We start from the raw sequence: 12,063 nt of genomic DNA, 5'->3' as shown, positions 1-12,063 counted from the left end.
TCGGCGATCAGCCTTCTTTATGGTCCAGCTCTCACTTCCATACATCACTACTGGGAAAACCATAGCTTTAACTATACGGACCTTTGTCGGCAAGGTGATGCCTCTGCTTTTTAAGATGCTGTCTAGGTTTGTCATTGCTTTTCTCCCAAGAAGCAGGCGTCTTTTAATTTCGTGACTGCTGTCACCATCTGCAGTGATCAAGGAGCCCAAGAAAGTAAAATCTCTCACTGCCTCCATTTCTTCCCCTTCTATTTGCCAGGAGGTGATGGGACCAGTGGCCATGATCTTGGTTTTTTTGATGTTGAGCTTCAGACCATATTTTGCGCTCTCCTCTTTCACCCTCATTAAAAGGTTCTTTAATTCCTCCTCGCTTTCTGCCATCAAGGTTGTGTCATCTGCATATCTGAGGTTGTTGATATTTCTTCCGGCAATCTTAATTCCTGCTTGGGATTCATCTAGTCCAGCCTTTCGCATGATGAATTCTGCATATAAGTTAAATAAGCAGGGAGACAATATACAACCTTGTCGTACTCCTTTCCCAATTTTGAACCAATCAGTTGTTCCATATCCAGTTCTAACTGTAGCTTCTTGTCCCACATAGAGATTTCTCAGGAGACAGATGAGGTGATCAGGCACTCCCATTTCTTTAAGAACTTGCCATAGTTTGCTGTGGTCGACACAGTCAAAGGCTTTTGCATAGTCAATGAAGCAGAAGTAGACGTTTTTCTGGAACTCTCTAGCTTTCTCCATAATCCAGTGCATGTTTGCTATTTGGTCTCTGGTTCCTCTGCCTTTTCGAAATCCAGCTTGCACTTCTGGGAGTTCTCGGTCCACATACTGCCTAAGCCTGCCTTGTAGAATTTTAAGCATAACCTTGCTAGCGTGTGAAATGAGCGCAATTGTGCGGTAGTTGGAGCATTCTTTGGCACTGCCCTTCTTTGGAATTGGGATGTAGACTGATCTTCTCCAATCCTCTGGCCATTGCTGAGTTTTCCAAACTTGCTGGCATATTGGGTGTAGCACCTTAACAGCATCATCTTTTAAAATTTTAAATAGTTCAGCTGGAATATCATCACTTCCACTGGCCTTGTTATTAGCAGTGCTTTCTAAGGCTCATTTGACTTCACTCTCCAAGATGTCTGGCTCAAGGTCAGCAACCACACTACCTGGGGTGTACGAGACCTCCATATCTTTCTGGTATAAGCCATTCCCCTCTTAGTTCTCTTTAACGCACTGAGAACTTGGGGGTGTTCCTCTTCACTTTATGCTGGGCATCTAGAGGGCAGCCGAATGCCAGGAAGAGATTTACAGCCACTGGGGACAACCTGGAAACTGCAGTTGCGTATCCCCATATGCTTACAGTCCAAATTCCCGTACTCTGGGGTTGTGAAGCAGACTGCTTTTTAAAACCCTCAGCTAGAAAAAGGCACTAGTTCCTGCAGCTATGCATAGGTGAGGTTTCTCAGCAAATCATAGTCCAAATCCTCACCCTATATGTGCATAAATGTAAAAATGATTTAAATAAGAAGCCCTAAACCTGCACTCAAAATGGAAAGAACTCAGTTATATCATCATTCTACTGAGGTCAAGTGCCGAGGGCCTTCTGGCAGTTCCCTCACTGTGAGAAGCCAAGTTACAGGGAACCAGGCAGAGGGCCTTCTCGGTAGTGGCACCCACCCTGTGGAACTCCCTCCCAGCAGATGTCAAAGAGATAAACAACTACCTGACATTTAGAAAACATCTGAAGGCAGCTTTGTTTAGGGAAGCTTTTAATGTTTGATGGATTACTGTATTTTAATATTTTGTTGGAAGCTGCCCAGAGTGGCTGAGGAATCCCAGCCAGATGGGCAGGGTATAAATAATGAATTATTATTATTATTATTATTGGAGAAAAAACTATCTATATTATAAACAGGTTGTATGTTACAAGGCACATGTAACTGCAAACATTTGGTTTGGATATATGCATGTGCCAGGGAGATGGGATGGGCATTATATGGGCACATGAAAGCATAGTGTATGACATGGTCCTTGGGTATAGGATGCTTAAGTTCAAGTGCTCACAAACATGAACATGTGGAAGCATTTCTATAAAGTCCCATGTGATGGTTGAAACATAAGGATATGGACTGAATGACAAGTCCTTGCCACTCCATATAAATGTCCATTTATAAAAGACATAGGGGAAAGTGACTTTTATCAAAAAAGGTTCTTGGGAGGGGGGGAGGGGTTAATGAGAAAAAGATTATGAAGGACAACAAACTGATAAATAATAATACAATATATGGACGCACATGCTTTGCAATTTTAGAAGTTCTCCAAACATCAGAACAAGATTCCAGAACTAAAGCAAAAAGTCCTAGGAAAATGTTAATGTTAACTTATTTTTACTTTAGTAAAAAGAAGTGTTCAAAACTAACACATGTTGACATGTTTTTAGTGAAAACTTAACCCTAACAATCCATTATAAAAGCATGGAAACTATATATATATATAAAAGAGTTAGATCATGATTTTATCTGACTCAACACTGCAATCTGCAACCAAATTACTGTAACATTTTGACAAAACTTAATTTACTGGATCATTCATGTTCATTGCGAATGGCACTTTTATTATTTGCTGGTTTGTTTGTTTGAATCTTGCACACCGCCTCGGGCAACTTTCATTTGAGAAGCTGATTAAAATAGTGTAAATAAATGATAAAGAACAAACCTGTGTACATGTAACCACATAACTACATTTGTACATATGGCCTCCCCCAATAATTTTTTGCTTCTGACTTACCGTGCCTATCTTCTCTCTCAACCCAGTCAAAATTTAGATTGCAAACTCACCGGAACAGAGAGACCTCCCACACTCAACTCTACTGTCTTTTTTGTGCTTGTGCTCACTGTCAAGTACCAGGTCTGTTGACAGTGTGATCTATATGACGGGTGGCTGAAAAGTTCTCAGTTTGCCTTTTAGCCAAAATCTAGGGAGGAAACCTGTGGCATTTCAGATGTTTGACTCCATCTCCCACCAGCCCCACTCAGCATAGCCGTCATCAGGGATGATGAAAGTTGAAGTCCAAAACATCTGGAGGGCACCACTGCTGTAAATAATATACTTTTTCATGCAACATAATAATTAATATTTCACCAGGAAATCTGATTTCTTGGGGATTAACTGCATTCCAAAGTGATATGGAGACAAAGTAAATACTAAACCCTTACTTGATGTCTTGTTCAAGCAAAACTCCCATTGGGAATAAGGATGGAATGATAATGTGAGATTTGGCCTAGAGCAGCAACTTTTTCAAGTAGTTGATTTTAATCAGCTCAGGACCGTTTATACAATAAAATATGACACTCATGGACCGTGTATATCCTGAGATAGTTCATAATGGGAGTGTCTAAAAAACCCAGAGTCCTTCAGCAGTGGTTCTCACACAATATTGTGTGTGTGAGAGAGAGAGAGAGAGAGAGCGCAATACACTTTGATATGTCTTTCCTTGCATTTTCATAGATTTGTTCTTCCACTTTCCCTCTTTCTTGTAAGATCAATAATGGAGAGAAAACTATGGAAAACAAAGGAAAACCTATGATGAACATAAGATGAATCTGCTGGATGGGCCCCATGGCCCATCTAGTCCAGCATCCTGTTCTCACATTGGGCAACGTACACCCATAGGAACCCTCAAGGAGGACCTGAGCACAGTTTACAGCAGCTTGTATTCAGAAGCATTACTGCCTCCCACTGCGAAGGCAGAACATAGCCATATCATAACTCGTAGCCACTAAAAGCCTTGTCCTCCATGAAAAGTTTCTTCTAAGGGTTACCCTAATACTAGAACAATTCAGCAGTGAAATAAGCTACCTAATGGAGCTATGAGATCTCCCTCCTTGGAGAGATATTCAAATTCCAGCTTTCAAGAAATGTTTGGTCAGGCATCTGTTGAGGATGCTTAGGCACATGATGTTCTATCTCTAGGGTTGAACTCCAAATCACTAATCTACTACATAATATAGCAGCTGTAGCATTGGGATTAATATTGATGTCCAGAGTTTATTAGAGAGCGAAGAGGACTCCTAAAAGCATATTAACCACATGTTGTAGATAAATATTCTAAAATGCGAAGTCCTAGCAATATCTCTATTTTTTAAAAAAAAATATTTATTTTTTTACAAACCACTTATCAACACTACTGTTTAGGCATCTAAGCTCCAGCTGAATAGGTAAAGGCATATTTCGGCCAGTTCTTAAATCCTATCTACTAGCCTGTAGCTTGGCCCTGCTCTGCTTTGCCTATCATGCTAAATATGTAAATAAGCATGTTCTTAGCAATTAAGATGAAGATAAATCTGCAACAGCTGAGTTGTTTGACAAAACTAAGGGCTCATCCCTACTCCCATTTGTCCTGCAGTTTCTTCCCTCACCCCATGATCTCTAGGCATGGATCCAAGAGGTTTTTCTTGTGTCCCATCTGTTTTCCTGGGAAATCCTGTGGTTTACTGCTGAATGAGAACAACCACCAATCCGCAGAAAACCTGATTGAAATTCGTTGTGATTTATCAATAAACCATGGGTTTTCCTGTGAAAGCGGCAGGGCAAAAGAAAAACCTATTGGACCTGAGCCTAGAAACCACGGGACAAATGGAAGTGTGAATGAGCTCTAATAGAAGTGGAATCATAGAATCGTTGAGTTGGAAGAGACACCAAAGGTCCAACCCTCTTAAATGCAGGATTCACAGATATAGAATCCCTGACATCTGGCCACCCAACTGCTGTTTGGAGGAGAGTCCGCCACCTTCCAAGGTAGTCCATTCCACGTTGAACAGCTCTTCCTGTCAGAAAGTTCTTCCTAAAGTTTAGTCGGAACTTCCTTTTTGTAATTTGAATCTATTGGTTCAGGTCCTGCCCTCTGGAACAGCTCCTAAGCTCTCCTGGTGCTTGCTTTGGACTTGGGGGAAGCAATAACAGAGACAGCAGGTAGCAGAGGTACTTTCAACTACAGCAGGAAGACAAATGTAGGGACAAATTCATTGCTCACACCTCTCCCTGACTCAGAAGCCCAAGGGGAAAGGAGGCAACCATACCACCCACTGTGCCAGGTTGCGTTCTCTTCCTCCTGCCTTTTTTGTACTTTAAAGAGTCCATTGAAAGGAAGCCACGTGCAGGTTTCACACACCCCTTCAGTTACTTTAGAGGCATCTCTCTCATGGTTGGTGTGGATGTGTGAAACACAGAAATGCAGTTTTTAGTGCGCTTGCATAACTGATGGCTATGCAAAGAGATGGATTTACATTTGAAATTTCACTCCAGCTTTCCTTTCCTGTTACAGTAGGCACAGGGAACCTTTGGCTCTTCAGACGTTGCTGAACTACAACTCCCATGAGCTCCAGCAAGCATGGCCAATTGTCAGGGATCATGCGAGTGGTAGTTTAGCAACATCTGGAGGGACAAAGCTCCCCCACACCGGTGTTAGGACTACCATAAAGAGAAATGTTCTGTCATTTTCTTTTTTTAGTCCTACACACACACACACACACACACACACACACACACACACCATAGTTGTATACACCTGGGACTGAGAGGTTTTTTTAAAAAACAATTTAACACTAATAGCATAAAAGTGTAGGAGGAAAACTCCCCCCTCCCACCTACAGTGAAGATGACAAGGTTGTTGGGAAATCTTATCAGTTCCAAGGCTGCCAATAAACTTCACTTCACCATCCTCCCCCTGCCTCCAGTGTAACTGACAACCTTGGGGAAAACCTTGTCACTCATGCTAGGGAATTTTTACCCACCCAGTCCATTTCCTGCCACCATAGCTGAAGAAAAGGAGGGGGATGTTCCACCCTTCAAAAAGGGGTATGTATGAGCACAAGGACTCCTGAGCACAGCAACACTTAATTTCTTATAGAAACTAACAAGGTATTAATCTCACTAGAAGACAGAGGGAGAGATTGCAGAGGAATTGGTAGTGGGCTAGATTAGAAGGATACCTACGGTATGGGATTGCATCTGTTTAGTCACAGGGTAATATGGACTGGTACATGTGGCAGGCAGGTAATGGAGACTCGTCCTGCACTAGTCCCGAAAATGTCCCTCTTTAAAAGCAGTTTCCAAGCTACCACACTTCCCTGGCATAGAGGCAGCGCGCAAGTTTGGTAAGTCATAAAATGGTTCACTCACAAAACTCTTCAAAAGTTGGGCTCATGTGCTTTTGCATACAGCAGTCAGAAAAGATGCACAGGCAGTCAAATGTTGCTTAGTTACAAAAGGTAAAGGTTTCTAAACTACTGGTAGTGAAAAACACTAGCTTCAGACTCGGTTCAGGTCTGAAACAAAAGAGGCTGGTTGAAGCTCAGAGCTTCTTATATACTGAAGTTCACATGGGTAGAAAGAAACAGGTAGGCAGGTAGGCAGGCAGGCAGGCAGGCAGGCAGGCAGAGGCTTGGTGACCCATTTCCTCTCAAGGTGGGAAGTGATGACATTGGCTAAGCATGGCAGGACAATTTACTCCCTTCATGCACTAATTAGATTCAAACATGCTAGAGCCATATGAGGCTGGAACTCCACACAGAAAACTCCTGTTTTCATATAATGTCAGTCCGTAAAATCCCACCTACACCCATTTAATCCAGGAGGAAATCCAATAAGGAAAAGGGGGGGGGACTTTTGCCAATGGGCCATTTATGATACTTCAATGACCTGCTTGCAACATTAAGTCCCTGTCTAGAAGCACCTGAGGTGTGGTGACATTTTAGGCAGGGGTGACATTAATTTGTCAATTGGTGGTAAATGAACATTGACTGAAGTGAGGGTGGAAGGTGCACAAAGAATAATCAAAATGCAAAGCTGGGTCTGGTCAGATAGCTGCATTTACAGCCCGTGCTCTGGTCCATAGGGTCACGAAGAGTCGGACACGACTAAACAACAACAACATGTATTGCCAGTCCCAACTCTGTCTGTCAGCTGCACTTAAGGCTCATCCACACTTATGATTTGCCCCGTACTTTCTAGGCACAGCTGTGCACTTTCAAGCTCCATGTCCAAGTGCTTTTTTATTTGCCCCATCTCTTCCTCCATTCTTCAGCTCTTTAACACTGAATCAGAATAAACTGCAACTCACGTTTCCTGCAGATTGCCATTTACTCCCCATCGGTTTTCACGGGGAAACACCAGGACAAAAACAGAAAAGGTGTGAACCTATGCCTTGTAACATGGTACAAAAGGAAGTCTGGCTGAGCCTACATCTGCCTTCCTAAGTGCACTTAGGTGCTCATCCAATGCTCACTCCCTCTGATGAAAGGAGCAGGAGATTACAAGGTTGCTCTAGCAGTTGATGACAGGCACATTGCAAGTAAGATAAACTTTGCAAGCTATCAGTTTCCAAGCCAGTTGAGAATAGAGCTCAATAGACGAGCATCATTTTAAAGACGTCCAGTGCTGCTGCACCAACCGCTTTCAGCTATAAACAAAGTTTCTGCATTGTTTATTTACTGAATATATGGCTAGGATCCATCAGTGAGTAATAACGGGATCGATCAATTGTAAGCATTGGTCACCAGAGATCCAGCTGAGGAATAATGCACAAAGAGGCTGGATGAAAATGAGTTCAGACAAGAACAGGGTTAACAGGTGGTTCCTAAGCAAAAAAATAGATGTCCGTGGATAGTTCCTCTTAGAAGAAAAAAAACAGGGGGAGAGGGAATAACTCTCTAACAGAGTACAATTGCTGACTAAGTTCAGGACATAAAAGCAGAACAGGCTTAGCACTGCTTTTCATCCATAAAGAATAACTATATGAAGCATTTTTCAGCTGCTGCATTTGCTACAGGAAACTGCAGCAGAGGACTCGGGAATGACTGGCACATCTTGTCTTGCTGCTGCCTTGCGCATGTAACACAGCTCTGAACATTCTCATGTATTAAGGTCACAAAACATGATCTTTATTAAGGCAAATATTCAACTACACACACCAGTTTTATCAGCTTTACTGTTCACATGGGTCAGGAACTGTAGACTTGATAATCAAGGGAGGGTGATGAGTTTATGACTGGGCCATGCTGTGATTTCCTAGGCATTTGTGGGAGTGTGTCAGGCAGGAGTCAGGAACCTCGGACCTGGGGGCTGAATGCGGCACCTGCAAGCCCTTAGGAGTCTCCAATGGTGGGTTGAATCTGGAAGAGCTACAGCTCTTCCCCAGCCCTGCTCTGCGCCCAAAGAACCTATTGTTTGTCTAAATTGAGGAGAGAGAGAAGTAGTAGCCTGTGAATTTTGTGTTGCTGGTATGTAGTTTACTGTAGAAAGGAAAGACTCTCACTCACGTTTTGCCTCTGGCCTCAGGCACCACTGGCATGCAGCCCCTGGGTTTTCTGTAGGGTTGCCTACAGAAAAAATGTGGTTCTTGGACTGAAAGAGTTGCCCCTGCCTTTAGGGAAGGCATGGATGGTGGTAGGAAGCATAGAAGTTTTAAGGATGGGCTTCTTGCACATCAATTCCAATCACCTATTGACCCAAAGTCTGGCTGACTGAAGGCAATGTGGTGTAGTGGTATACATGAACAAACTAAAATTGTATGGAAGTTGCAGCTGAAGGTGTTATTAGCGTTTATCATAATGCATTTCAGCCTGTGTCAACCTCCCCTGAGGCAAAAATGTGCACATGTAAGGAAAGCTTAAAGGTTGCATTGCATAAAGATAAATATATTCTCTATGAACTCCATCGTAAGAAAAATGGAATGCTTACATGGTGCTGTTAATATTCTCATACAGAGCTTTGGTATGTTTGGGCTATGCCATTGTTGGACAAAGTAACCAGCCCCCTTAGGGGTTGAGGCAAATCATTCTAATAATTTCATTTTATTCTGACATTTAGGATGGAATTCAACATCATACTCTTCCAGTAATTCTGTCTGTCCACGCATTGCATCTTGCCAGATGGAATGTTCTCCTCTCTCCCTGCCTGTGCACTGTTTTGTGGGTTCTCCTGAACCCCAGAGCCAATTTTGGAGGGCACTGGGAAAGGAGGGGAAAAGTCTCCATTGCACAAGTCCTTGTGCAGGGCTTTTGCTGATGGGGCTGGTTAGCTGAATCCCACCCTTAGCTGGCAACTTGTATTAACATTCTAATGCTAAGTTTTCTTTCGTGAGGTCGTTTGAAACTTCCCTCCTATGGACACTGAGCAAACATTTGGCCTGGGTATTATTCAAAGCACAACAGAACATATTTATTTGGGCTAGAGTTTGTTATTGCTAAGTTAGGCCATTAATTTCAATAGGTCTACACTGAATGAAACCTGGTTGAATACTTTGGGTGGGTTGTTTTTTTTAACATTGTTGTGTGTCTACCTGACATCTGAATTATACATTGCAATCAGCTCCTAGCATTTGGGATGCAGTGGACCAGAAATTTAAACAAATGACTGATCAGGGTTGTTTATAGGACATTTACAGAAACTAGCTAGTGTGTCCCAACAGAGTGTAATTTTGTTTCTGCATTTTGTTCTGGTTCCTGTAGTTAGTATGCATCTTAAGACATTTGATGATCACTGTTTGCAAGCCTGAAAAAGTTGCTCTGCTCAAGAATACTGCATACAGTCTCTTTGCAGACATTCTGAGGGCATGCAAAACGTTTGTATAAAATGGATGCTTAGAAGAGGCAGAGTGATCCTCTAACCATATAGAAGACACACAGGGCCCCAAACCTATTGAAACCAATGGAATTATAATCACAAATTGTAAGAACAACATGTTATAAAAGGCAATGGCTGATGCTGGAAAAGGTATCCTCGTGGTGAGGTCTTCTCCTGTCCTGTGAAATGTGAAGCACCTCTTTTCTCGTGATGCAAGGGCACAACATGATGCCTTTCCATTCTACTGATATGTTTCAACTGTCCCTGTTCTAAGTTGAGCTCGCTTCCACCGAAGGGAACAAGGGATCCCGCAGTGGGATGACAACACACCGTTGGGTAAGTGCTGCAACATGTTGTGGAACATTGGAGAGACGCACCACATGGTGTACCAATTTTTCAAGCATCTCTGCATCTTCTGTAACATTTAGCTTCTCCCTTGGTTGTTGTGACTAATTTAAACCCCATTAAACTCTCAAGGATTTAAACAGAACTTAACCTCTCCTGAGCAGCAGTCAAGACTTCTGGATGCCCCGGGGGGGGGGATTCTCTTCCCATTTACAATCCTCAGCGCTCATATAGTATAGCGCCGCATGAGTTACATGCCCCAATTACACTTGCAACAAGGATGTTCAAAGTACAACCCTATACTTGCATCCATGGAAGCATGCCACTACTGAACACGGTGGACTTGCATCAAAGTAACCTGTAAAGAATTGCACTATCAGAAAATAGAGTCTTTCAGAAAGTTTGAGGGCTTCTTTCTTCTTCCCTCTGATTTGTCCATATTCCTTTTCCTGCTACAGTGATCATTTAAATTGAATAATGGACAATTTATACATAGCAGTTGAAATGATTCTCTTCGAAATAGTGTTTTTGAATTTCCGGAGCTTGCTAACGTTTTTCAATGTATAAGATCTACTGTAGACTGGAGAGAGAAGCGAGAGAAGCTAACAGTTCAGCTGATAAAAACTGACCGTGGCTGACAGGGGGAAAAGGAAGAAGGATGCCTTAACCCTGCATATGAAATGTGTCATTAAGCAATTTATTAATGACAGCAGCCTCTTTGTTCTTACAGCCATCAGCGAAGATACAGCAAAGGAAATGGAGGAGATGCAGTTATGCATTTGCAACACACAAAGTCCTTGTTTTTCCCACCAGGCACTGCAGGATAGCAATTGTCCATTCACAGCACATAGCAGATAGTCTGCATTTCAGAGCTAATATTTTACCATTCCCAAGCTGGCACTTATGAATCAAGTGCAGTTACTTGTTTCTCTCCCTCCCCCCCCCCCCAAAAAAACCAACCTTCAAAGTATATAGCCAGGGTGACCCACCCACGGTTTCTGAATTCATAAAAGCAAAATGAGTTTGAAATTAAGAACAATAATTTTCAAAAATGCAACACGTCCCTCCTTCCGAACAGCTCGACAGAGATTTCAGAGTGATGAAACCTTGCAATGCCTTCAGACAATACACCTTTCTGCCATTATATGTGTGTGTGTGTGCATCATGGGCTATTTGGGCAGGATTTTAAACATGCATCTCTCTGGGTGTAGCTTTCTCGAATGCATGTTGCAGCTACTCTCCTGAAAACAATGTGAGTTCTGTTCAGCTGAACCACCACTCCTGCTCCCTGCAGCACTAGCAGGTCACTTGAATGCTGCAGCCACCCTCCAAGTTAAGAGTACAGGCTGCTGTCTGATGACCAGTTGAACGTATATGTCACCAAACAGTCCTGAGAAGATGCTGTTCACTGTTTTGCCCTTCAGCTAGCTGTTAATATGTTATCTCTTTGTTGATAGTTTCAGCACAAACCCTTCAATGAAGTTAAAGAAACAGAGGAGCATTTGTAACCTGCTAAAACACCCAGAAGATAAAGATCTGTAACATATATTGCTAAGAAATATGTTTTTATTTGCATTGCCATTCATTTCTCCCTCCATCGACACACTATATTCCTAGTTATCTGTTCCAGCACATTTACAGCAGAGTCCTTTTCATGTCTGCTCAGAAGTAAGACTCATTGAGTTCAGTGGAGTTTACTCCCAGGTAAATGGGTACAGGATTGCAGCCTCAGTTACCTGTAAAGCTTCCCTTTTTCCAAACCACTGAAATGCTTAAGTACTAAAGGGGGAAGAAAGCCTCTCACTCTCCTAATGGTCATTAAGTGCTACTGTCCCGGAACCTTTCCTATATCCTTTGCAGTCAGTTCAGTTACAATTCATGCAAGTTTCCGTGGCTTGGGACAATACCAACAACAATGAAAATGCAGGCACGGATATTTAAAAATAATAATCAAGCAGCAGTTTTCTTAGTGAGAGCCATCAAGATTTTCCTCCAAACACAAATATCACCTCTGCTACTAACTTTGGCAAACGCAATCTCTCTTTCTCTCTTCTCCCCCCCCCTTTCCTGCTGGAACCTTTAAAACAAACCTTC

The 12,063-nt window shown here is 42.5% G+C and overlaps 1 protein-coding gene across 7 annotated transcripts in view; it reads right to left on the bottom strand.

The window, feature by feature from the left end:
• PDE7B (phosphodiesterase 7B) overlaps positions 1 to 12,063 on the bottom strand; it is a 231,494-nt gene that overhangs the window by 122,907 nt on the left and 96,524 nt on the right. The window lies entirely within an intron of this gene.

The sequence above is a fragment of the Zootoca vivipara genome, chromosome 3 (genome assembly GCF_965207765.1).
Source record: "Zootoca vivipara chromosome 3, rZooViv2.hap1.1, whole genome shotgun sequence".
Taxonomy (NCBI): Eukaryota; Metazoa; Chordata; class Lepidosauria; order Squamata; family Lacertidae; genus Zootoca; species Zootoca vivipara.
Note: the sequence above shows the minus strand (reverse complement) of the source record. Positions and strands in the feature narration are given on the sequence as shown.